This window comes from Hemiscyllium ocellatum, chromosome 8, assembly GCF_020745735.1.
Source record: "Hemiscyllium ocellatum isolate sHemOce1 chromosome 8, sHemOce1.pat.X.cur, whole genome shotgun sequence".
Classification (NCBI taxonomy): Eukaryota; Metazoa; Chordata; class Chondrichthyes; order Orectolobiformes; family Hemiscylliidae; genus Hemiscyllium; species Hemiscyllium ocellatum.
The window spans coordinates 61,303,580-61,329,566 of NC_083408.1; positions in this window are offsets into that span (position 1 = coordinate 61,303,580).

Below are 25,987 nucleotides of genomic sequence, written 5' to 3' on the forward strand. Positions count from 1 at the left end.
ATCGCCCGTCACAGTTTTGCCTACGGTGTTCATTCCAATAAGGATAACGTGACTCAGTTTTGCATGGATTACTGGAGATTAAATGACCTGATGATAGCTGGTGTTTATCCTATGACATGCTTAAGGGGAATGCTCACAAAGCTAGTGGGCATCAAGTCTCTGAAAAGCCTCAACTGCAGCTTCATCCTAAATTATAACCATGTAATTGATTCATTAATGCAAATCAGGAAGCAGTTCACAAACTGTCAAAATGCCATTAACAAGCTGTGAAAATCCTATCCCAGCCAGTCCAAATTGCATCTGGAAATTTGCAACATGGACTGCAGAGAGACATTTCGGTGTGACAGCATGCCCTGATCTTGTTCCTTTGCAGAGTAAGGCCACATCTAACAGGAACTTGCCAGCATGAGGGTGGGACTCCCTAAATTGAGAGTTAAACTCGATGCCCAATCTTAATCAATTACTATATTTTTACTTAAGTTATTTCCATTCTTCCCTACGCTTTCTCTGGCACCAAACCAACAGCGAAAATCAACACCATGTGTCTTATCCTGTCAGATTTCAAAGATCATCATGATGACAGCACTGTGGAGTTGATTCAGCTCAAATGATATTATTTTGCTGCAGTTAAAAAAAAAGCACATGGGCTTCACATTGCTCTTCCATGGAAGCAACTCTGACATATTTTCCAGTGCATATACATCTCTCACACTTTATTAATATGATAAATTCAAGTCATGATTGCGCTGTCTGCAGATCTGGATTCTGAGGTAATGGCAATGCTGACTTCTGACTTTGGGGCAATCTTAACAATTCTGACAAAACTCCTTTCCATGTAGAAATGTATTGTAAAGTGATTATGGCTTTCTCTTGTTTATGCTTACTCACTTCAGGCCAATACAAGTTAGATCAGCACAAGAGCAAAGCAACTCTTCTCTATCTTGTATTCAGATTAAAAGACAAAAAATTTGCCTACCTTACTTAAGAGGATTGTTAAGACCGAGATACAGCGATTTAGTCATCAATGTATACTCTATAAAGACTAGAGGATTGTGCACCCTGAGGTATACAACTGGAAAGGCATGAAAATCAGCAATAATGCTGGGCAAAAATAATCGTCGAATGAACAAATATAGGATTATTAAATAAATGTCCAGTATGAATGTCCAGAGGGAAAATTGTGCTTCATTAGATAGTTGCAATTTCTTTGAAAAGATAGTGAAGAAGATTGATGGGAGCAATGGAGTTGCTGCAATGTACATGAACCTTCAGTGCCAATAGTTCAAGAAGACAGCTCACTACTACCTTCTTCATGATTGGCAACAAATGTGGATCAAGGCCGCTGCAGCCTCATCCTGCAGAAGGATTTTAAAAATGCGCCAATAAATTTGAAAGTGAACTGAACATAGCAACACAGGAAATAGGAGCAGAAATAGATCAACTGCATGCTGCTTTGTCAATGAAATGGATCACAGCTGATCTTCTACCCAACTTCATCTACTTCACACTACCCCCACATCTTTTGATACCCTCAATATCTAGCCAGCGATTGGTCCCATTATTGATCTCAAAAACACATTCGGTTTTTGAGTCTTCGCAGTTTTCAGGGCAGAAGAATCCCCACATCCTGAGTGAAAGAAATCCTTCCTCATCTCAGACTGAAATAGCCTACTCCTACACTGTACCCACTGTTATTCTTACACTGTACCCTTAGTTCTGGACCCTCAGCCAGAGGAGTCTATCCTTCTTCCATCTGTCCTGACAAGTCCTGTGACAGTTTTCTGATGTGCAATAAGAACATGAATCATAAAATATATTGCAATCTGACTTCAAACTGAGATTAGCATATGTTAATGATAACCTGTCTCTTCCAAGAAGGTTGCCTCAAACAACATAATGCTCTGAAGTTTATTGTGTTGTTGGCCTCCCAGTGCTCTTGAATCGATTGTCTTCTCCAAGGTCATGCACCCAAACTTACTCACTGACTCTTGAAAGTTGAAACTCCTCCAGAATGTCCTGAGCAGTTTAACTTAAAAAGACTGCTACCAAAAATAACCTAGGCCCATTTGCAACAAAAACTCCACTTTCATTTCATTTCTAAATGGTTTAAGGCAGTGTACTTGCATTTCTTTTCCAATGGGAAACCATTTGCCTCATGCCATTTAATTTCTCTTCACCTGAGTGAGATGTATCAGTTTCCCTCTCAATCAGTTCAACAGAGTTTACTGCAAACATGGGTCAAATGGCTTGATGAGTGTTTTTATTTACCATTAGTAAAAGGAATGTTATCCCAGATTTATAAACCATGGCCTCAGTAGCAGACTGTGAATAATTACCTCTGATAGCATGCATTTTACTTGGTGATTATAGATGTGGATGTTGGCAGTACAGAATAGCGGTAAGCCTGAAAGAAAGAATTCTAAATGAAAATTTCTAGCTTAATTGACATTGCAGCCACTATCATTAATTTTGAGTGCTATCTTTAACCATATGTGTTCGTTGAAAAGCTAGCAATGCACATTAAGCCTTTATTTGGTGATAATTCCCACAGTAAAATTAATGCATCCTTTTGACGTTGATGAAGTAGGTAATACTGTCACTAAATATGTTAAACAATGCAACAAAAGTCTCTGCATTAAAACAATCTCATTAAGTAGTCAATTTTTTACAAAATGCAATTATTCAAGCTAGCATGTATTTCACACCTGTTAATGAGATCACTTAGTTCTATGCCAGAAGTAGAAATGTTTCATTCACATTGTATGTATGTGTAATTACAGAAGTATGAAATTTTGTATAAGTTTAGAAAAAGCTTTTCGAAAGTTTAATTATTTAATACAGTAAAATTAATACAGCACAAGTTACAATGAATTCTTCTATTTCAGAAGAAAGTTCGATACTTTTGGGGGCCGATCATTAACTTCCCATTCTGGAGCCTGCACAGTGGAGATTAACTATACATTTAATCTGAGAATAATTGCTGAGTATATGCATAACGAGCTATGCTTTAGTGATGTCAGATCACGTGGAACCAGAACTTGACTGTGCAAAATGTTAGGAATATATATTTAGAGTTAAGAATTATCTAGGGAAAGCTGGAAGATTTTGAATTATTTCACTATTTTCTGCATGGGAAAGGGAATTTACCTGTCATTTCTTGGAAATGAAATCCACCGCTTAATGTGTACAGTGACTTATGTGTTTTTTTTACTGGAAATTGAATGACTTTAGAGAAACAACGTAGCAAAGTCTTCAAGGAGACAAGAGATGGGTTAATTTCCCTATTTGTTTTTAGATTAGATTCCCCACAATGTGGAAACAGGCCCTTTGGCCGACAAGTCCACACTAGCCCTCTGAAGAGAAACCCACACAGAGCCATTTCTCGCTGACTAAAGCATCTAACACTGTGGGCAATTTAGCATGGCCAATTCACCTGATCTGCACATCTTTGGACTGTGTGAGGAAACCGGAGCACCCAGAGGAAACCCATGCAGACATGGGGAAAATGTGCAAACTCCACACAGACAGTCACCCAAGGCTGGGATCGAACCTGCGTCCCTGGCGCTGTGAGGCAACAGTGCTAACCACTGAGCCACCTAGCCTACACATTCCTAAACACTATGAACAATTTAGCTAATCCATCTAACCTGCAAATTGTCGAAGGAAAATGGTGCCCCCAGCAGAAATCAATGCTGACATGAGAAGAATCTGCAAACACCGCACAGACAGTCGCCTGAGGGTGGAATCAAACCCAGATCCCTAACACTGTTCGTCAGCAGTGCTAAACACTAAGCCCACCATTCTGTTCTTCAAACACAGGAGTCAGATTCACGGAGACACTCTGAAGCTGCAAGTTCTTTCTTGTAATCTTGCTCTCAGTAGAAGTCTCTGCGAACCTGCTTGAGTTTCCCAGTGCCAATATTTCTGTAATACAATCCAGTAAGACTTGAAGGGGTTGGCTGTGATCAATCACCATTGAAGATATTTTCTAATCTGTCTGTTCAGAGACTTTCTTTTGCTAAATTATTGTCAGTTCATTTATACTGAGGGGTTGGTCAAACCATAGACTTTCACAAATAAACTGCAAATATTGTCCCATTATGTGTTTAGGTCACTTATACTGATATTTTCTGTTTGCTTTTATGAAACATTTTCCTGTCACTCAGTGCTTCATTTAAAGGCCCAAACTGTGAGTTACTGAAACTCCTCATTATCAATGACATTTGATGTCAGCTGAGATTGGAATCAAACTCATACGCTTTGACCAACACTCACGGGAACTCCACTAGAAAAAGTGAGCTGTCAAATTAATATTTTGTAATGAATATAATTATAGATTTCTCTGATGGTGCAATCAAAACCAAACTCTTGAGTCAAACCAATGTATCCCCAACATAATGGATCAGGTTCAACATTAAAAATAAGCATGAGCTATCGTATCATTTAGTCAAGTCTTCACTTTGAAATCAAATGATTTTTTGTTTTGGCTGGATTTTAATTTATTGTATATAAGTCGATCTTAGTGCTATTTTTCATTGCCTGCATGAACATTAGTACTCCTTAATGTGACCGTTTTTCTTATTTTAAACAATGCCATTTCAATGTAGTCTTTCTTCATCATTACTTGTAGTAATCTATAGAAATGAGGCAAACATAAATAACTTGTACATCTTTAAATGTTTTTAAGCTTCGTTTAAAAAAAAATGACTTGTGGCGTTTTGTATCTGCATAACCACCAAGCGCACTGTTCTGTTCTTCAAACTCAGGAGTCAGATTCAGGGAGACACTATGAACCTGCAAGTTCTTTCTTATAATCTTGCTCTCTGGGAACCTGATTGAGTTTCCCAATGCCAATATTACTGGTTGCTTTGTGTTAGACCAGTAATGTTAAGTTTAATCTTCATCTATTTATTTATTTATTGATTTATTTAGTACCATTGATGAAATGATTATGTTGACTATGTTTCCAGACTATAGACAATAGTTTTACATATTTTCTGTGTGAAAGCACAAGTCAAAAGACATGATTTTTTTTTCTGTGTTATATTAAAAGGTCCTGAGACAGAATTTTTCTAGTCAGGAAACATGGTACCACAAAATGGTGAGACTTTTATGTACCATATTGAAATAATGTTAATGCAGAATCAGGCACCAATGTAAAAAGTTAAAGATGTAAAAACAGCATTAAAGGGGATGATACACAGTTAACATGAGGCTATTGAAAGCAAGGCAAACAGTGCAAAGCTCATGCTGCTTACAAATTGTAATAGTGACATGCAATGCTCCATGTTGACCATACTGTTGAGGGGCGATGTATTCTCATAAAGGATTTCCGTTTGTGCAAGATGCATTCAGATAGTAACAAGAAGTCAGAAGAATGACAGCATCTCAGAAAATGGTGAAACTAATCACAAGTAGACAGGCAGGAGGCTGTAGGAACACAACAGGCCAGGCAGCATCAGGAGGTGGATAAGTCGATGTTTCGGGTATAACCCTTTTTCAGGTCCTGAAGATTCCTGATGAAGGGCTTTTGCCCAAAACATCAATTCTCCTGCTCCTCAGATGCTGCCTGACCTGCTGTGCTTTTCCAGCACCACATCCTCGATTCTAATCTCCAGCATCTGCATTCCTCACTTTCGCCTCGTTAACCAATAAATGTTTGTAAGTTTTCATATGGAAAACAGACAGAAGGAGAGAGATCTTCTTACCTCAAGGGGCCAGGAGACATTCTTGGAAAATATATAGAAGGCACAGGGAGAAGATAGCCATTGACAATCTGGATACAGTGCCTCAAAATGTTCAATATATTACGTGAGTGATTCAGTCAGTGAATGCATCACGATGTACCCAGTACCATGCACTTAAACCATGGGCATCATACATTGCTCCATTCACTAGAATCCCTTCATCACTTGCCAACAGTCTTGACAAACTACAATTTATACATCTTTAAAGCCTCCTCAAACACCTAGTATTGCTTCAATTTGCACATTCACATCTTGCATATCCTGTTTCACATTTCACCACATTTACAAACGCATTGCAACATACTCATCTGCACACTTCCATCTTTCACAGGAGAAAGTGGCAAGCAATCAAAAGCAACAACACACTACTGCAGGGATCAATCACAGCTGCATGGCCTCTCCCCCATGGAGGAAACGGCGCTAGGAGGTCAATGATGGAGTTGGACTTGCAAGATGATGATGGTATGTTAGCATCTAATCCATCTTCTGACATCCCACTTCATCCTCAATCTGTCAAAAATAATCAGCTGCAGAAAGTGTAATCATGTGCCCCATGCTTCCCTTCCCCCTCTTCCCTCAAACCAATCCTCCATTTGTGCCTTTATGCTTTCACATACCCAAATGCTACTTCATAGTCTAAGGTATAAAAGGAGAGTGAACTGTGTTGGAATTATACCACAACTCAATCTGGTATTCACTGCCACCTGATCTGATATAGAACTGTGCATACTCAGGGAGTAGCTTAGAGGTGAGATTTGGGATATAGGGAATCCAAAGCAAGGTCAAAATCAACATAGTCAAAGTAAGCATAGTCTTTGGCAGATGCTGAACATCAGGACAAACAAGGCAAAAGAAAACATGATTAACAGTCAGATCCTTGGAACCATTGAGATAAGAGGGATAATAAAACAAAGAACTATACATGACGAAAATCTGAAAGTAACAAAAACAGAAATAATGCTGGGGGAAATCATCAGGTCTGGCAGCATCTGTGGAGAAAACAAAATTAACATTTCAACTCTAGTAACCCTTCTTCATTCTGGATTTGAAACGTTAACTGTTTTCTGTCTGCAAATACTGCCAGATCTGTTGACCTTTTCCATCAATTTCTGTTGTTATTTGTTGAGGATCTGAAGGACCTCGGTGTGCATGTCCACCGATTCCTTAAGGTAGTGGAACAGGTAAATAAAGTGGGTAAGAGGCCTTATGGCAAACATTACAGCAGTGAGGTGATGCTGGAACTGTATAAAATGTTGGTTTGGCCACAGCTAGAGTATTGTGTGCAGTTCTAGAATCTGCATTATAGAAGGGAAGTGATGTCACTGGAGAGGGTGCAGTGGAGATTTACCAGGATGTTGCCTGGACTGGAGAGTTTTAGTTATGAAGAAAAATTGGATAGACTGGCATTATTTTGCTTGGAACAGAAGAGTTTGAGGAGGAATCATGACTGAGATGTATAAAATTATGAGGCGCATAGCTATGGTAGACAAGAAGAAACTTTACCCCTTGTGTAGGGATCAAGGCATGGATCTAAGGTAAGGGCAGGAGGTTTAGAGTGGATGTGAGGAAAATATTTTCACCCAGAGGGTGGTGAAAATCTGGAACTCATCTTCTGTAAGAATGATAGAGACAGAAACCCTCATAACATTTAAGAAGTATTTAGATGTGCACGTGCAATGCAAGGTTATGGGCCAAGTGCTGGAAATGGAATTAGAATAGTTAGGTGGTTATTTTTATCCACATATACTCAATGGATCAAAGGGCCTTTCTGTGCTGTAGACCTCTATGGTTATATGATCAGTCAGGGAAAGTAAAGGTAAAGTTTTCTGAATGAATTAAAAATGTATAGAGTCCTGTTAGTTCTTCTCTATGCACATAAGACTTCCTCTTTGAGCCAGAATCGCTCCAACAAAGTCAAATGTTTTCAATTGAGCTGCTGGAGATCAGATTCCTGATGAAGGGATTTTGCCTGAAACGTCGATTTTCCTGCTCCTTGGATGCTGCCTGACCTGCTGTGCTTTTCCAGCACCATTTGAATCTTGACTCTGCTGGAGATCAGATTGATTGATTTATTGATTGATTGTCATGTGTACCAACGTGTAGTGAAAAGTTTTGTTTATGAGGCAGATCGTAGTAAGCAAGAATGTACAGATCAGAAAGACTTAGACAGAGGCACACAGGTAACATTGCACAGGGAGTGCACTAGGTGAGATCAACATTAGCAAGATCAGCATCATTTGAGTCTAAAGACTCCATTCATCAGTCTAATAACAGCCAGGAAGGAACTGTTCCTGAACCTGTTGCTGCATGTGTTCAGACTTCTGTATCTTCTGCCTGATGATAGAGGTTGTAGGAGAGCATTACCAGGATTCAATGGGTCTTTGTTGATGTCGGCAGCCTTTCCACAGCAGCGAGCTGTGTAAATGGAGTTCATGGATAGAAGGTTGGCTTCTGTAATGGTCTGGGCTGTGCACGTAACCTTCTGTAGTTTCTTATGGTCCATACTAGGCCATAATGCATCTGGACAGTATGGTCTCAACGGTGCATCTGTAGAAGTTGGTGAGAATCCTTATGGACATGCCAAATTTCCTGAGCTGCCTGAGGAAGAAGAGGCATTGCTGTGCCTTCTTGACAGTTGAATCTACATGGGAAGTCCAGGACAGGTTATCGGTTATTGTCACTCCAAGGAGAGGAGCTCTCCACCCTCTCAGCCTCAGTTCCATTGATGTAAGGTGGGGACATGTTCTTCTCCTTTCTTTCTGAAGCCAGATCAAAACATTGTGGTGCCCACTAGTGTGAGTATGCCAAGCATCTGTACCATTTTGAGACACTGATAACTGAGTTGGGATGTTCATGTAGCCCAAATGCCTGACCCTCACTTATCAACATGAGTCTTCTATGAAAACCATGAATCTGGGATGTGTTCTCAGGATGGTCAAAGGAAGGACACATAAATGGCTTCATTCAGAAGCTTTGATATTGACTGAATTTTCAGGATTGCTATTCCTAATGCAATCAACTTTTTAAAAAAGTCACCGCATAGCCTCCTTCAAAATAGGTGCATATTAGAGGCAAATAGAGAGCTTAAGGTGAGGAAACATCTCATCCAAAACTCAGTTATCTATGGTATTCTTTGCAGCACAGCCTTAGCCGATCAGTCTGAGCAATCATTGATGTACTTCCTGGAACCCCACCAAACATCCCAGAATAATGAAATGGTCAGGCTCACTCCTTAAAATGATAATTATAAATGTAAAGATTTACAGAGCAGCAGATTAACCAGGATAGTTACATTACATCTGCCAAGATAGCAGATATTCACCAGTCTACTTTGTTGTGAGCAACTGCAAACCAAATCATCCAATTATTATGAAGATGTGGGCATACTGTACTTTTAAGAAAGTTAAAAGCTAGTAGAACTACCTGACAGCACCAAGTGTTCTCAACAAGGTATGATGCAGTATATAGCCCAGCAGTTAGGATAGCTGATTGCCTGGAGACAAAAACAGATTCGAATTAGGGCAATCAGTTTAACCTATACCTTTAAAAAAACTTCAATCCAGTTTGAATTTAGTATATTGACAATATTAAAAGCCAATGACACAATTCGATGCTTTGGGGTATAGGACCAGGGGAAATTGAGCAGTTGGGAGAAGAACTGCCATGCCACCAGCATGCACAGACTGCCCAAAAAATAGCTGTCTTAAAGTTACCTTTATCAATCAGTAACCTGTGAAACAGAAATCCCTAAGAAGAAGAAAAGAAAACAGGAAGATCCAAGCAGAAGATTCAACACCTGACTGGTTTTGAAAACTTGAATTTTTTGGTAAATCTTAGTCAGGGGCTTTTAACAGACTATTATTGTACAAGGAGAAGGTAAAATATAGGTTAGAGGAAGGAATTGTTAGTTAATTATTCTCCGTTATAAATTAAGAAATAAAGTTGTCAATTTTTTTTACTTTAAGTAGTTCTTGGACTCTCAAACCCTTATAGATTGCTGTCCAGGATAAATCTTTTCTGTGTTGTTGGTTTAAATTAAGCAAGAGGGTTTATCCCATGTCATAACACAATCAATGAGCAATTACCTGTAGGGTGGTAATAATACTCACAATTGTACTAAATGGCCAGAGGGAAACCTCCTTTTCTACCAGAGCCTTTATATGTTCCAGTTTGTTTTCTCCATGAGAACACAATGAAGTGTCCTCTTCTCACTTAAAGAGCTTCTGTCATATCTTTTTGTACTACAGATGACAGACTGGAAGATGGTAGGTATGGCACCTATTGTAGCCTGGCAGGATCTGAACATGAAGAAATTCAGGGCTAAGGTTGCCTTTATAGAAATTGGCAATGCTGTCTTTACCCTTTCCTGAGACTAGTGATCTAGTTACAAGAGTCTTAAGGCCACCTCCTTAATTATTCTCAGGCAACACATAATCAGCTCCCAGTTTAAGTGGCAATAAAGACCTCCATCACTGTGAAGGACAGGAACAGCAGGCACAAGTGGCCAAGCTCAGTTCCAATCTTAGCTTGAAACATTATTGTTCTTCCTTCATTGGTCTGGTCAAAAACCAGGACTCTCTTGTAAAAAGAGTTATCTGTGTACCTAAACCACTTGGCTATTTCAAGAATGTAGCTCACTACACCCATGTTACATTCACATCTCATGAAGGAAACAAAGGAAAATATTGTCAGGTGACCTCAGTTGTTCAGACCACCTACTGAGAATTTTTCTTGCTGACTTCCTGCAAACTGGTTGACCTATGAGTATTCACACCGTTTGCACCATTTCACCGCATGCTACAGACTTCCACATACACAAACACAGCTAACAGACTGTAAGTAGAAACTAACCCTAATGTTAAATGACAATGAATGCACATTACTACTCCTGAATGCATATGCAACGGTTCAAGGTTAAGAAATGGCTTTAACTGGGAGAAGTGAGCTCCAAAAACGTAGCAAGGTGACACAAAATCAACCATAAATATGGATTGGCAAGATCTGCCTATTGTACCTATTTCTAATGTATCCTCATAATATTAAAGGTCTGCATGAATACTTCCAAACCAGAATAAACAGGCATAAAATAGATGTCACATCAGTACTAAAATGGAACTTCTCAGGCCAAGGCTACCAATGCTTCTGAACTGAATTTTGTTGCCTCAAATGCTTCTGGAATTTACCTGATTTACAGGCTACAAGTTCACAAAATTATGCAAAAAGTCCACACTTTACATAAAAAAAACATATTTCCAGTATGCAGTACAAACTGAAGTAAAATTTTGAAGCTCATAAAAAGATTTTGCATCCACAATGCTTATTTACAGCTTTGCTGCTTTATTGTGGGTGGCCAGAATTAAATTCCAACTGAGAAAATGTATTGCCCTCAAGATACGTCATGATAAATTGTACTCAGAAAACCTGCAGAAGGTTGCAGCTTTTCCCTTCAATAATACTATTTATACTGCTGCAATGAGCAGTGGACAGCCAGAAGCACTCACCTCTTTAATTGAGTCTTTGCATCCATAGGCTGTGGCATCACTTCATTAGTTTACACTGGGTGCTGTTGAAGATATGGTATTCATCAGCACATCACTTATCTGGTACTGTGCAGACCATTTCAGGTGACTGCATCAATTAGTACCTGAGGTAATTTATTGCCTAACAATTACAATATTTCTTTGTCGCTGACATACACAATTTACGTGCTTAAACTTGATACTTTGATGTGACATTTTCGATTTATTTCCTGTTTGTGCATACCATGTGCACTTACACTGTCTTTGGGTAGCATAAAGCTTTCTTTAACCTTAGCAGTATGAAGCTTTGAAGTAATGAATGTTAAATAACCCATGAAACCCAAGATATAAAAGGTCTTTTTTTGAACTCTTGACTTTCCTTAGGTTTGATTACATCAAAGGAAATTGCAATGCATGGAAAATAGAAACCCATTTGTTTTTCCTTTGTGTATTGATTGTGTGGACATTAACAGGTAATTGTTCTTGTAATTCTTTGTGAGCACAAAGATTAATACCCATGATTATCTTTTATCGCCACAAATTGAACATGCTGGTTTAAACGTAAATGTACAAATGTACGTAACTGCAATAAGAAATCTATTCCATTGATGTTGGGAAATATGTAATTGTTCCAGTTAATTATATGTTATATTTCATTTATGCAATTCCTTTTGTGGCAATGCAATAAATTATTTAGTACACAATTATCGATTGCTCTATAAATGATCAGGAGAGATGGAGATCAATGTGCATAAGGAGAGATCAAATGCCTAAATCTATTGATATTAAAAACCATGAGCATCCTAAAGGAATAAAAAAAACTTACATTTATATAGCACCATTCATGACCTCTGATGGTTTTAAAATAGTTTACAGCTAATGGAGTAACTTTTTAAAATATGATTATTTTTAATTTAAGGAACACATTCATTTTGTGCACAGCAAGCAGTGTGATATTGATTAGATAATCTGTTTTTATGATGTTGATTGTGAGATAACTATTAACAGGACAATGGGGATAACTCATCTTCTGTCTGCAAAATACTGGACCACCATGCAATCGAGTTGGTATCTATTCCTTGGGCAAACTCAGTAAGAGATTTTTGAGTTCTTGATGTGCATTTAATCTTGAGTGTGTTTGCTTTATTATGTGTAGGTGTGACAACAATCATTTATCTCAACATCTTGGAAATAAATAAAATTCAAAAGTTTACAATTCAAAAAAAAACTTTATACAATCAGTACATGTTTTGTGATTTTGAGCACAGGATAACAAACGAGTGCAAATTGAGAATGCTAGAAATGCAGGTTAATCAGTATCAATGAAAATAAGTGTCAAGTTTTTTCTTGTGGCTCAGGCAGTTCAGAGTCAGTCCCCAGCATTCATGTCATGTGTGTGTAGGTGTAGGACACAGTGGAGAACAAGTGCATAAATCTTTATTTATATTCCACCACCAGGAGGAAACGAAACTCCAGAATGGCCAGTGACAAGCAGTGCCCTTCTTGACAAAACGCGATGCTGCGTGATCAAAGTGAATGGGAGGGCAGGGATTAAATCAAAATAGACATCCCCTGTAGTGCCCAACTCTCCCTGACCAGCTCAAAGGTGTTGGTGGACACTGCGTGCTCCTTCTCCAGGGACACCCAGGCTCGAATGTAACTAAGGAAGAAGGGCAGGCAATCAGCCCTAACAACCCCCTCAATGGTCCGCTGCCTGGATCTGTTTATGGTCAGTTTGACCAGGCCCAGGAGCAGACCCACAAGGAAGTCCTCTGACCTAACCAACCCCTCCAGGTGCCCAAAGATCAGGAGTGTGGGACTGAAGTGCAACCAAAACCAAAAAGGGAATGCAAACACCCACACTCAATATATACATGGTCCACTGACTCCACAGCACCACAGAAAAAGCAATTGGGCTGGGAGTTCATGAATCACCACAATCTGCAGTTGCAGGGGACTGCTGCGTGCAGCATCCTCCATCCCAGATCCCCGAGAGAAACGGAGAGGACCCCCACGTAGAGAGCCCTCCACTAGGGAATGTCAAGTTTTAACTTTGTAAGGCTTCACTGCATCTTCAGGTGCTTTGGATTAACCTGCTCAGACATGTTATGGCACACCTCAGGTTCAAATGGGACTTGAGCCCAGACCTCTGGCACATTGATAGGGACATTACTATTGTACCACAAGAGCTCTTTTTCATCAGAACTTTGGACTGAAAATTAAGCAGACATTTATTATGGTTGGGAAGAGCAAGAAGATAGTGGGTGAAGGGCAACTATTCCATCAAGAACGTCAATTACACCCAACTAATAAATAGGTTAAATGCTCTGAAAAATACTTAATAGAAGGGTGCTAGATGATCAAAGGCAGTTAGGTAATGAAGTGCCATCAAAAGGACAAAAGAATGGACTTCAGCAAGGCATTTGATAAGGTTCCCCATGGTAGGTTCATTCAGAAGGTCAGGAGGAATGGGATACAGGGGAACTTAGCTGTCTGGATACAGAATTGGCTGGCCAACAGAAGACAGCGAGTGGTAGTAGAAGGAAAATATTCTGCCTGCAAGTCTGTGGTGAGTGGTGTTCCACAAGACTCTGTCCTTGTAATTTTTATTAATGACTTGGATGAGGGGATTGAAGGATGGGTCAGCAAGTTTGCAGACGACACAAAGGTTGGAGGTGTCGTTGACAGTATCGAGGGCTGTTGTAGGCTGCAGCGGGACATTGACAGGATGCAGAGATGGGCTGAGAGATGGCAGATGGAGTTCTACCTGGATAAATGCGAGGTGATGCATTTTGGAAGGTTGAATTTGAAAGCTGAGTACAGGATTAAGGATAGGATTCTTGGCAGTGTGGAGGAACAGAGGGATCTCGGTGTGCAGGTACATAGATCCCTCAAAATGGCCACCCAGGTGGACAGGGTTGTTAAGAAAGCATATGGTGTTTTGGCTTTCATTAACAGGGGGATTGAGTTTAAGAGTCTTGAGATCTTGTTGCAGCTCTATAAAACTTTGGTTAGACCGCACTTGCAATACTGCATCCAGTTCTGGCCGCCCTATTATAGGAAAGATGTGGATGCTTTGGAGAAGGTTCAGAGGAGGTTTACCAGGATGCTGCCTGGACTGGAGGGCTTATCTTATGAAGAGAGGTTGACTGAGCTCGGACTTTTTTCATTGGAGAAAAGGAGGAGGAGAGGGAACCTAACTGAGGTATACAAGATAATGAGAGGCATAGATAGAGTCGATAGCCAGAGACTATTTCCCAGAGCAGAAATGGCTAAGACGAGGAGTCATAGTTTTAAGCTGGTTGGAGGAAAGTATAGAGGGAATGTCAGAGGCGGGTTCTTTACAAAGAGAATTGTGGGAGCATGGAATACGTTGCCAGCAGCAGTTGTGGAGGCAGGGTCACTGGGAACATTTAAGAGACTACTGGACGTGCATACGGTCACAGAAATTTGAGGGTGCATACATGAGGATCAGTGGTCAGCACAACATCATGGGCTGAAGGGCCTGTTCTGTGCTGTACTGTTCTATGTTCTACGTTCTAATGTCTAAAAACATTCTCCCATTTTTGAAAGACATTCCAACGACTTTCAGCAAGCTTTGTTAGGATCTCATCAAAATGTCAACAGTTATTTAAGAATTCCTATGAGGAATTCACCTAAACTCCTGTTTGATTCAACCTTATCGACTTCACTTTGATAAATGAAGGAGTTTGTCATGCACATTCTCAAATGGGTCTATGTTGCTTTGCAGAGACTATGTAACGCAGTGCCAGCTGCTGCACAAGAGAGGCACCGGAAGGTGAAGTGAGGAGCTTCCTCCTCAGCTGCCTCCTCTGGACTTTCTCTTTTAGTACAGGAACTGTGTGCCCTCAGCAAACCTCAAATGTGTCGCTGCTTTTCAGCCAACATACTCCATATCTTCAGTGGAAGTGGAAGTGGCTGATCAAATCCAAATTCACCATTTCTTTTAAGAAATTGACTCTTCAGCTGCAGTTTCAACCAATTTAGACTTAAACAAACTTCAGACTCTTTATTAGCTGTGATCTTTTTTCTAAATATAACTCTTTACAACATATAGATTAGATTCCCTACAGTGTGGTAACAGGCCCTTCGGCTGAACAAGTCTACACCAACCCTCCGAAGAGCAACTCACCCAGACCCATTCCCCTACATTTAACACTACAGGCAATTTACATGGCCAATGCACCAAACCTGCACATCTTTGGACTGTGGGAGGAAATCCACGCAGTCACGGGGAAAATGTGCAAACTCCACACAGACAGTTGCCCGATGCAGGAATTGAACCCTGGTCCCTGGCGTGGTGAGGCAGCAGTCCCAACCATGAGCCACCCTGGCACCCCTGCTGCTGCTGAAAAGTGTTTTAAAACACTTGTCAGCACAGACTAATGAAGATTCAAATAATAACGGGGAATTCATAGAGAGCAATGCGACTCTATGAGAAGTTATAAGTGATTAAAAACCTTAGCTTCTGTTGAGTTCCTTGTCGTATGGTTCAATCCTGGTAATCTAAAAATGGGAATAAAATTCTGATTCAATCAAACTTGTTATGAACTTAATATAACTTACACACTAGCATTCAAGTCTCACTACTTCACGATCTGTGAAAAGTATAAATAAACAATTGAAACACCAAGATGGTTAAGTTACCTGACTGACTGTTGTCTAAGACAAAAGAAACACACCAGGTTTCTTGACAAAGTATTAACAATATTTTATAAACAATCTTATCATTTAACAAGCGTCAAAATGAATTATTAACTCATACAAAGCAAAATTAAACTATATCCACTTTGAACCCAGCTATACACAGACACACACGCACACACAAATTAATAAAAAGGATAGAGAAGACATAATACAGCAGAAAGATAGGCTAAAAGAAACAAATTCTGTGGATCAAGCATCTAAATCAAAAGATGAAATGAATTGACTTTCTCGCAATGATTTTGATTTTTGGAAATAATATCACTTTATTAGTGATCATGGAATAACAAAAGGTATTCAGTTCTACAGGTGGTCAGTCGATTTTGGTTTTTGCTGGAGTTAGAGGTTTATCTTCATTTCAGAATCTTTACGTACTTAATTTCACACAAAGAGTGTGAGAAAAAGAGATGCCTATTTTTACTTGCAAACTTTCTGGAGGTCTGAGTTTGATTGTCCCTTCTCCAATCTGTGACCACCTTCATCTTAAAAATCCACAGGCTGGTGCTCGGCAACTTTTCAACCGAAAGGCATCTGCTGCCAACTCATCTCACAAAAGTAGCACATCCAGATAATCCGAAAGTTTCAGGACATTGTGTAACAAATAACTGAACACCATACAGTTCCATTTTTGACTTTCAGGCTGTAAAATCAAAAACAAAAGCGAATACATTGTAAGTTATAGGTGGACGGACTGTAATTGTATGGACAATTAGGGCAGCACGGTGGCTCAGTGGTTAGCGCTGCTGCCTCATAGCACCAGGGTCCCAGGTTCAATTCCAGCCTCAGGCGACTGTCTGTGTGGAGTTTGTACATTCCTCCCTGTGTCTGTGTGGGTTTGCTCCGGTTTCCTCCCACAGTCCAAAGATGTGCAGGTCAGGTGAATTGGACGTGCTAAATTGCCCATAGTGACAGGTGCATTAGTCAGAAGGGAATGGGTCTGGGTGGGTTACTCTTCGGAGGGTTGGTGTGGATTGGCTGGGCTGAAAGGCCTGTTTCCACACTGTATGGAATCTAATCTAATCATAACTTCACACCAAATATTCCTGTAATAGTCCAGTAAGCTATAGATCACTTTACATATATACTGATACATAATATTAGTAATTGTGAATGAATAATTTAATAATTACAGCATGAATTGTAGCAAACAACTAGAACTTTCTTCCGTCTGTTATGTTTACCTGATTATTTGCAAACTTCAGTTCATGATGATTGTGAAAATTAAATTAACATGATTCAACTCAATTTATTGAATAAATTTTGTTTTGAATAAACTCAGTAGGAATTTGAATGGATAAACATATTATAGTCACATTGTTCAATAGTTGGTTGAAAGCTTTCCTTTCACAAAATCAAAGGATGTCTTTGCCGTGAATACTTCATTCAGTGCCCTTCAATTTGATTATGAGATGTTTGGTAGGAAAGCCAAATAGTATAGTAATTTTTTTCCAGGTCAACTATCGTTCTTTTGTCATAATGATGGCAGATAAGGAGGAAAACGACATGAAAGATTGTGTCATATATCGAGATGTTTGGCACGCTTGCCTTCATTGCTCAGACCTTTGAGTATAGGAGTTGGGACATTATGTTGAGGTTGTACAGGGTAATGGTGAGACGTCTTCTAGAATACTGTGTCTAGTTCTGGTCGCCCAGTTGTAGGAAGGATATTGTCAAGGTGGAGAGGGTTCAGAAGAGATTTACCAGGTTGTTGCTGGATATGGAAGATTTGAATTATAAAGGAAGGTTGGATAGGCTGGGACATCTTTCACTGAAGCATAGGAGTTTGAGATGTGTCCCAGAGTTGATGTTGTCTTTTCCCTAAGAATATTTCAAGAGTAGGGGCAGCATTTTTAAGATGAGAGGAGAGAGGTTTAGAAAAGACGTAAGAGACAATTTTTTTTACTGAGAGGGTAGTTCATGTGGAGAATGAATTTCCTGAGGAAATGGCAGATTTGGGTATAATTACAATGTTTAAAAGACATTTGGATGGATTTATGAATTAAAATGGTTTGGAGTGATATGGGCCAGGAGCAGGCAGGTGGGGCAAGTTTGGTTTGGGATTATGTTTAGCATGGACTGATTGGACCAAAAGGTCTGTTTCCATGCTGTATGATTCTATAACTCTCTGACTCTGCAGACAGGAGAAAGAATCAGAAAACAAATACTAACTAGATGACTTGAAGACCCAAATGAGATCTACCTATTGACCAAATACAATTGACTTGACCATGAAGTCTGCATTTGTGCCTATTTAATTTATTAAGATAAAATCTTGTATAAATGCATCAATATTATTGAGCAGCATTGGCCTGATGTTAGCCCAATATATACTTACCTGTTATGAGCACGAATAAAGAAATGTGGCTTGTGTAAGGTTTGATTGTAAGAAAGCTGAAAATGTGTCGGTGGAAAAGCACAGCAGGTCAGGCAGCATCCAAGGAACAGGAAATTCGACGTTTCGTGTAAGAAAGCAAACAATTTAATGCTGATAATCTTGAGATCAGTTATTAACATAAAAATGCAAAGAGGAGACAATTATTACACGTGAAAAAAACAGCTGGTACGTTAACTGGGATAGAATGATCAGACAGTTATGAATTGACACGGTTACAAATTAAATGATGGCAGGTTCTGTTTTTCTTTGATTTTAGCTTTCTATTTTCAGGAGTTATTGATTTAGTATTTTTTTTATGTGAGATAGAATTCAATTGACTTGAATAGATTCAGGCAAAAGTGAGGACTGTAGATGCTGGAGTCTAGATTAGAATAGTGCTGAAAAAGCACAGCAGGTCTGGCAGCATCCGAGGAGCAGGAAAATCGACGTTTTGGGCAAAAGACCTTCATCAGGAATGCTGGCAAGGAGTCTCCAGGGTGGAGAGATAAATGGGAGGGTGGTGGGGCTGGGGAGAAGGTAGCCAAAAGTACAACAGATGAATGGAGGTGGGGATGAAGGTAATAGGTCAGAGAGGAGGGTGGAGCAGATAGGTGGGAAGGAAGATTGGCAGATAGATCAGGTCATGAGGATAGTGCTGATCTGGAAGATTGGAACTGGGGTAAGGTGGGGGGAGGGGAAATGAGGAAACTGGTGAAGTCCACATTGATGCCCTGGGGTTGAAGCGTTCTGAGGCGGCTGACGAGACATTCTTCCTCCAGGCGTCGGGTGGTGAGGAAGTGGCGGTGGAGGAGGCCCAGTACCTGCAAGTCCTCAGCCGAGTGGTAGGGGGAAGTTGAAATGTTGGGCCACGGGGCAGTGGGGTTGATTGGTGTGGCTGTCCCGGAGATGTTCCCTAAAGTGCTCTGTGAGAAGGTGTCCAGTCTCCCCAGTGTAAAGGAGACTGCATTGGGAGCAATGGATACAATAACTGACATTGGTGGGTGTGCAGGTGAAACTGTGATGGATGTGGATTCAGGTTAAATTGAATCAAATACGCAAAATGAAGTATTTTCATTATTTTACTCATTTGAATGTCTAGTGGTATTATTGTTAATCCAGAGACCTAAGTAAGGTTCTGGGGATCTGGGTTTGAATCCTGCCATGGTAGGTGGTGAAATTTGAACTCAATAAAAATCTGGAATTAAGAGTCTAATAATGACCATAAATCCATTGTCAATTGTTGGAAAAACCCATCTGGTTCACTGATGCCCATTAAGGATGGAAACTGGCATCCTTACCTGGTGTGGTCTACATGTGACACCAGACCCACAGCAACGTGGTGGACTCTTAACTGTCCTCTGGGCAATTAGGGATGGCAATGGGTGATGGCCTAGCCAATGATGACCTCATCCCGTGAATGAATTTTAAAAAATGAACTAAGATTGGTTACATCCAGTGAACTAATAAACTGGATGGCCTATTTGACACAAATAATTATGAATGAACAGAAAAAGTTATCGGTGAATTTCAATCTAGTTTATGTTATTTAAATGATTTGGATGCGAGCCTAAGAGGTACAGTTAGTAAGTTTACAGATGACACCAAAATTGGAGGTGTAGTGGACAGCGAAGAGGGTTACCTCAGATAACAAGAGGATCTTGACCAGATGGGTCAATGGGCTGAGTAGTGGCAGATGGAGTTAAATTCAGATAAATACCAGGTGCTGCATTTTGGGAAAGCAAATGTTAGCAGGACTTATACACTTAATGGTAAGGTCCTAGGGAGTGTTGCTGAACAAAGACACCTTGGAGTGCAGGTCCATTGCTCCTTGAAAGTGGAGTAACAGGTAGATAGGATAGTGAAGAAGGCGTTTCATATGCTTTCCTTTATTGGTCAGAGTATTGAGTACAGGAGTTGGGAGGTCATGTTGCGGCTATACAGGACTTTGGTTAGGCAACTGTTGGAATATTGTGTGCAATTCTGTGGTCTCTTTCCTATCGGAAAGATGTTGTGAAACTTGAAAGGGTTCAGAGAAGATTTATAAAAATGTTGGCAGGGTTGGAGGATTTGAGTTATCGGGAAAGGCTGAACAGGCTGGGGTGTTTTCCTTGGAGCATCGGAGGCTGAGGGGTGACCTTATAGAGGTATACAAAATCATGAGGAGCATGGATAGGATAAATAGACAAGGTCTTTTCCTGGGGTCGGGGAGTCCAGAACTAGAGGGCATAGGTATAGAGTGAGAGGGGAAAGATATAAAAGAGACCTACAGGGCAACTTTTTCACACAGAGGGTGGTACGTGTATGGAATGAGCTGCCAGAGGATGTGGTGGAGGCTGATACAATTGCAACATTTAAAAGGCATTTGGATGGGCATATGAATAGGAAGGGTTTGGAGGGAAATGGGCTGGGTGCTGGCAGGTGGGACTAAATTGGGTTGGGATATCTGGTCGGCATGGACGGGTTGGACTGAAGGGTCTGTTTCTATGCTGTACATCTCTGTGACAATGACTCTATAATAACAAAGTATGGTAATTTATTATCTGTAAGCAAAGTTTAGGTTTAAGAATAATACCTATCTGAAAATAATTGGTTCTATCCATTGAAAGAATGATTTTTCCTATACCTTCAGAAGTATGAGTTTTGTTTTGCAGCGGCATGCATTCCTCACTGAACAAAAGTTTTTCCTTTACATGCACTACTACTTTTATGAACAAACTAAAAACACTTTGTTTCTGTACAATGAAATCAAAATTATTATCCAAACGGTTGGATTTATGTCCTTGCTTACTTCAAATTAACTCTGATTATCAGAATTATTTGCATTTGGAGTCGTGACTTTATCTCTAGAATTGGACCAAAATACCCCAATCCAATTATTTTATTGCTGGTTACTTCGTAAACTCAGGCATTAAAATTCCAATGTGACACCATTCGGAACGTGTATATTAGACAGTTATTAGAACGGAAAGGTAAGTGTGAATAATATGTTGGTTGAATTGTGAAAGTAGAAGAAGGGAGTATAGATGCAAATAAATAAGCTTTAAATTTTATGGAATCACAAAAAGGAAAGACTCTCATTTGTATGGCATCTTTCAAAGCCAATAGAAATATCAGTCTACTGCGTTTATGACGTAATTTTATTACGTAATTTTGAACAGTGTTTACTACTGTGAAGCAGAAAACTTATCATCAAATTTATATTTATCAAACTCCCACAGTTTGGCAATGCCGTAATTGCCAGATAATCTGATTCATGTGACGTGATTGAAGGATAAATATTGGTCAGGACACTAAGAATAACTCCCCCAATCTTCTTTGAAATCTTGGTTCTTTTACATCTATCCAAACAGGCAGATAGGGCATTGATTTACACCTCATCAGAAAAACAGCATCTCTAAAATTGCCTTGCACTTCAACAATACACTGATCAAACTAACTTTATTTTTGTTCTTATATCCTGGATTGAGGCTTGAACCCAAAGATGCAAATGCCAGGATTCGACTGAACCAAGGGGAAACTATGTATGAAGTCAACTTCAATGAAGCTAGAAAAGGCAAAAGTTTGAACTCTTTAAAGAAAAAAAAGGACTGAATTTTTAATTGGATGATTTTAATGGATGGTTATCATTCCTTAGTTAGCATGTGACACATTAGCTTAATCACCCAATACTAATTACTGGCTAAAACATGAACATGTGTAACTCTGCAGATTATAAGTGATGAATGGAATGGAAAGAATAATACTTGATTTTAATTTTTAATCACAAATTCCAAATTTAAGTACCAATAATGTTTGGCACAGGTTGAAGTTGTGTTAATAGAGTACTGCTCAGAGATGGATACATTAAATGCCTCACACAGCAGGAGCCATGCTCAGCAAAGTCTGCATGTGAACTACCAATCCTCATTGCCCTAAGGAAATAAAGATATCCAAATGATAACATTTTAATCTCAACAGACAAGTACCTGAATATAATGCTGCCAAATGTACCATATGTCAATCTGTTACTGCCATGCTTGTTGCCATTTGACTTGCCAAGTAATGTTAATGGTGCTTGGTCAGAATTTCCACATTCCCTTAATTTAAAAAAAATACAATGGTGATTTCCTTTCAGATGCTTGGTGATTCCACTGTTTAAATAAGTCCAGTATCATCTGTTTACAAAGTAAGAATGATACATACAAGGACGAAATAAAGAAAAGCAAAGAACTGCTGATTTTGGAAATCAGAAACAAAAACAGAAATTGCTGGAAAAACTCAGCAGGTCTGGCAGCATCTGTGAAGAAAAATCAGAGTTCATGTTTCGCGTCCAGTGATTCTTCCTGAGAATGGTTCTGAACAAGGAGACGCCAACATATCTTTGACCTGATTGTCATTTGATGACACCCTAGGGTGCGGCATGCACAGATTTCTGTTGCTCGTCCATCCATTAAGAGTTCGGGAGGCAATAGAGTCCCGGAGGCAGACAGCTTGAAAAGAGACAAACTGGTCCACGCCAAATATATTCCAAACTATTTTAACAATCTGAGCTACACTATATTCCCCTGTCTGAGAATGAACTCAGTCCTCCTTTTGTAATTTGAGTGGTCTGCCTAATATAACAGCAGCTAGGCACAGTAGGCTGCACTAAGCTACACATTTCTGGCTGCAGTTTCTTGGCTGTAACTCAATGAAGCTTTAAAATAGACTGGGAATTTCTCAAGAATTATTGATATTCTTCCCAAAACCCACACATATTTTCTGATTCTTTTGGAAAGCACCCTGAAATTAATGCTATGGCTCTATTTGGCCTGGGGTCCCATAAATTCCTCTGCATTCTAATACTTATTTAGCATGTTCTTGAAAGATGCAGCAATCTCCATCTGAGCACGACCCTGCAGCAAAAGGGGAGATCTTTGTAACATAGTCAAAGTGTTCCTTAATTCTGGACCAGAAACTTTGGCTTTTATTCCCAACTGGCCAAGGAGTGCTGGACCTGACAGAACAGACCAATAATTAAACTGTAAACCCTTCCATAAAGTCTTTGGAAGGTGGAAATAGTGGGAGAATTACCTAGTCAGTCCAAGCCATGTGGTATCTGCAGCACAACCAACTTCCCATGTTAAAGGTGTATACATGCAGGTTATAGAGTCAGAGAGATGTACAGCACGGAAACAGACTATGCTATGCTCCACTATTCCCGATATAAAAATGTTTTACTATTTGAGAACATATCCACAGAGGAGGTATCCACAGAGAAGATGAATGGAATTTTTCCAGTGTCTGAACAATCCAGACAACAGCAAGCAAGATGGGAGACAGGAAGCATGAGAAAAATGAGATTGTTGGGATTGAAAGAAATGTCAGTTTTCAACAACGCGATGACAATCTCATTAGTGTGCGGCAAGGGGCCTATTAACACATAATTACGACCTAATCTCACCTAATTTATAAGCAGGCTGCAATTCTCTCAGGTATTGAGGAGAAATTAGTTGGCAAAAGTTCCTGACTTGAATGACAACGTGAGTGCTTGGTGGCTGCAGCTTGCCAACATCTTCCCAAGACATCCATTTTTACCAGCATTCCACAAATCTCAGGGCAGCAACAGCCTGCACCCTCTATTCAAGAGGATTGGCACCATCAAAGCTGTGGTCTCATTGTATCATCATGGCACATTTTGGATTGAATTATAACACAGTTCATGTACTTCAGCGCTTCTCCTTTGTGGGAAAGGATGTAAACCGAGTCTTGAATCTGCACAGGATGCATGCCAGCACTCTTCGTTTACTTTGTTGGTGCTCAACTATACAGTATTTACTCATATACAACACCTCTGCATTGCCTTTCCTTTTAGAACTTAACAACATCATTCAGAGCTTACGCTTATAGTACTTCTGTCTTGCTTTGCCTTTTAGCACATACAGAAAGCCAGGCAATTTGTCATGCATGCCAGCAATGAACTGTCAAGGGGCTTGGACATATTTCTTTAAGGTACTATGCTACAACAATGACGTGCTGATACCAAGTCCGAGCCATGTAGGGAGCAAACACACTGCTTGTGCCTCAGCCAACTGCCTTTAAAGGGAGTATTCCTTTTTCATTCAAGAGGGCCAAGGCATTCCAGGATTGCCACTATAGTCAGTCAAGAGCATCGTCTGATCTCAATCCAGTCAGTGAGCCACCAAAAGTCAGAGGCTTAATGCAATCAAGTTTCAGGAATCAGTGTCCTCAGAATCCAGGGACTGGACCAGAAGTCAATTCCAGATATGGTGAGGATTAGTGATAAGTTGTTTGGGGAGCTGCATTGAAATCAGTAAGGGCCTGTGCAATCCTCAATCAGGGCTGTCCTCCCAAATTGTTTTGGAGGGTGAGTCATGGTCAGGCCTGAGATTTGCTCATTGTTGGAGATTATCAGGAGGCAGTGCTGTGTTGGAGAGACTGGAGAGATCAAGTGTGAAGTTGGGCAAATGAAGATATAACTGAGGCAGCCAGTAGAGTATGGGAGAACATAGCATAATGTGTGATGGGGCTGCTATCAACAGTTACCACTAGCCTGGCTTTGTTGGGAGACAGTGCATCACAATGTTGGTCATTGCTGTATGATAGGACTGCGACTCGGGAGTAAATTAGACCAATGGCTAGTTAAGTAGAATGGGAAATGGAATGGTTTGAAGCCGATGGTATTGATAGGGACGGCAGCACAGAAAGGAACGTGGTCGGGGGCGTGAGGGGAATTCAGAAAAATAAACAGAGCTGGCAGTTCACTCTACTGAGCATGAACTGGAAAGCATTTTATCTTCAATTGAATGTTAACTTCACAACAAGAATGAGAAATGGCCGTCCACATGGATGGAGTAAATTGATTTCGTTCTTTTTCTATAGTGCCCATTTCTGTGCAAGGTGAGGCCTTTCAAGGAGAATCAGACACTCAGATTCGACATTAGAGACATCTGTGATCACAAAATTCTGCACATGCATCTCATACATTGACCAACCCTGTAGATTATAAACCCTGGGCACAAGCAATCCTGACCAAAGCATTGATCATCACAAGCAGATCCTAAAACCCTCTTAGAAATAGAAGTGATTACAAATGATTTTGAAAATTTCATCTGTGAAAAAAAAATTCCATAGATCTCATAGGCTACACAAGATGCTTTCCTTGCACTTTGAACTACAAGGTGTTATTGAAATGCTGCTTTTCTTTTGTGTGACATTAGGGCTGGAGGGAACAGGTTTCAGCAATCCAGAAACATTTATAACCTGCTCCTGCATTGGTGTGAGATGGCTTTTTAAGGTGTGTTAAGTCAGAGGTCCATGTAGAAGCATCCCATGGCCTTCCTTGTTGGAGGATTCCATTTCCTACTGTATTGAGGTTGTGGCAAAATCTCATTGTGTCTGCTGCAACTGTAATGAGTCACATTATGAATGGACTGTTTTGTTTCTGATATTTCTCCAGCAGGGTCATTTGGATCATACCCAACGCATCCTGCCACGAATGATGTTATCATTGCTGAGACTGTTTACATTCTGTATGCCTAAGGCTAGAAGCATCTTCCAGTAGCTATCAAACAGTGTCCACATTAAGATATGAAGACATTGAGCGGGAGAAATATCTCCTTTATCATATTAAAGTAGTGTAG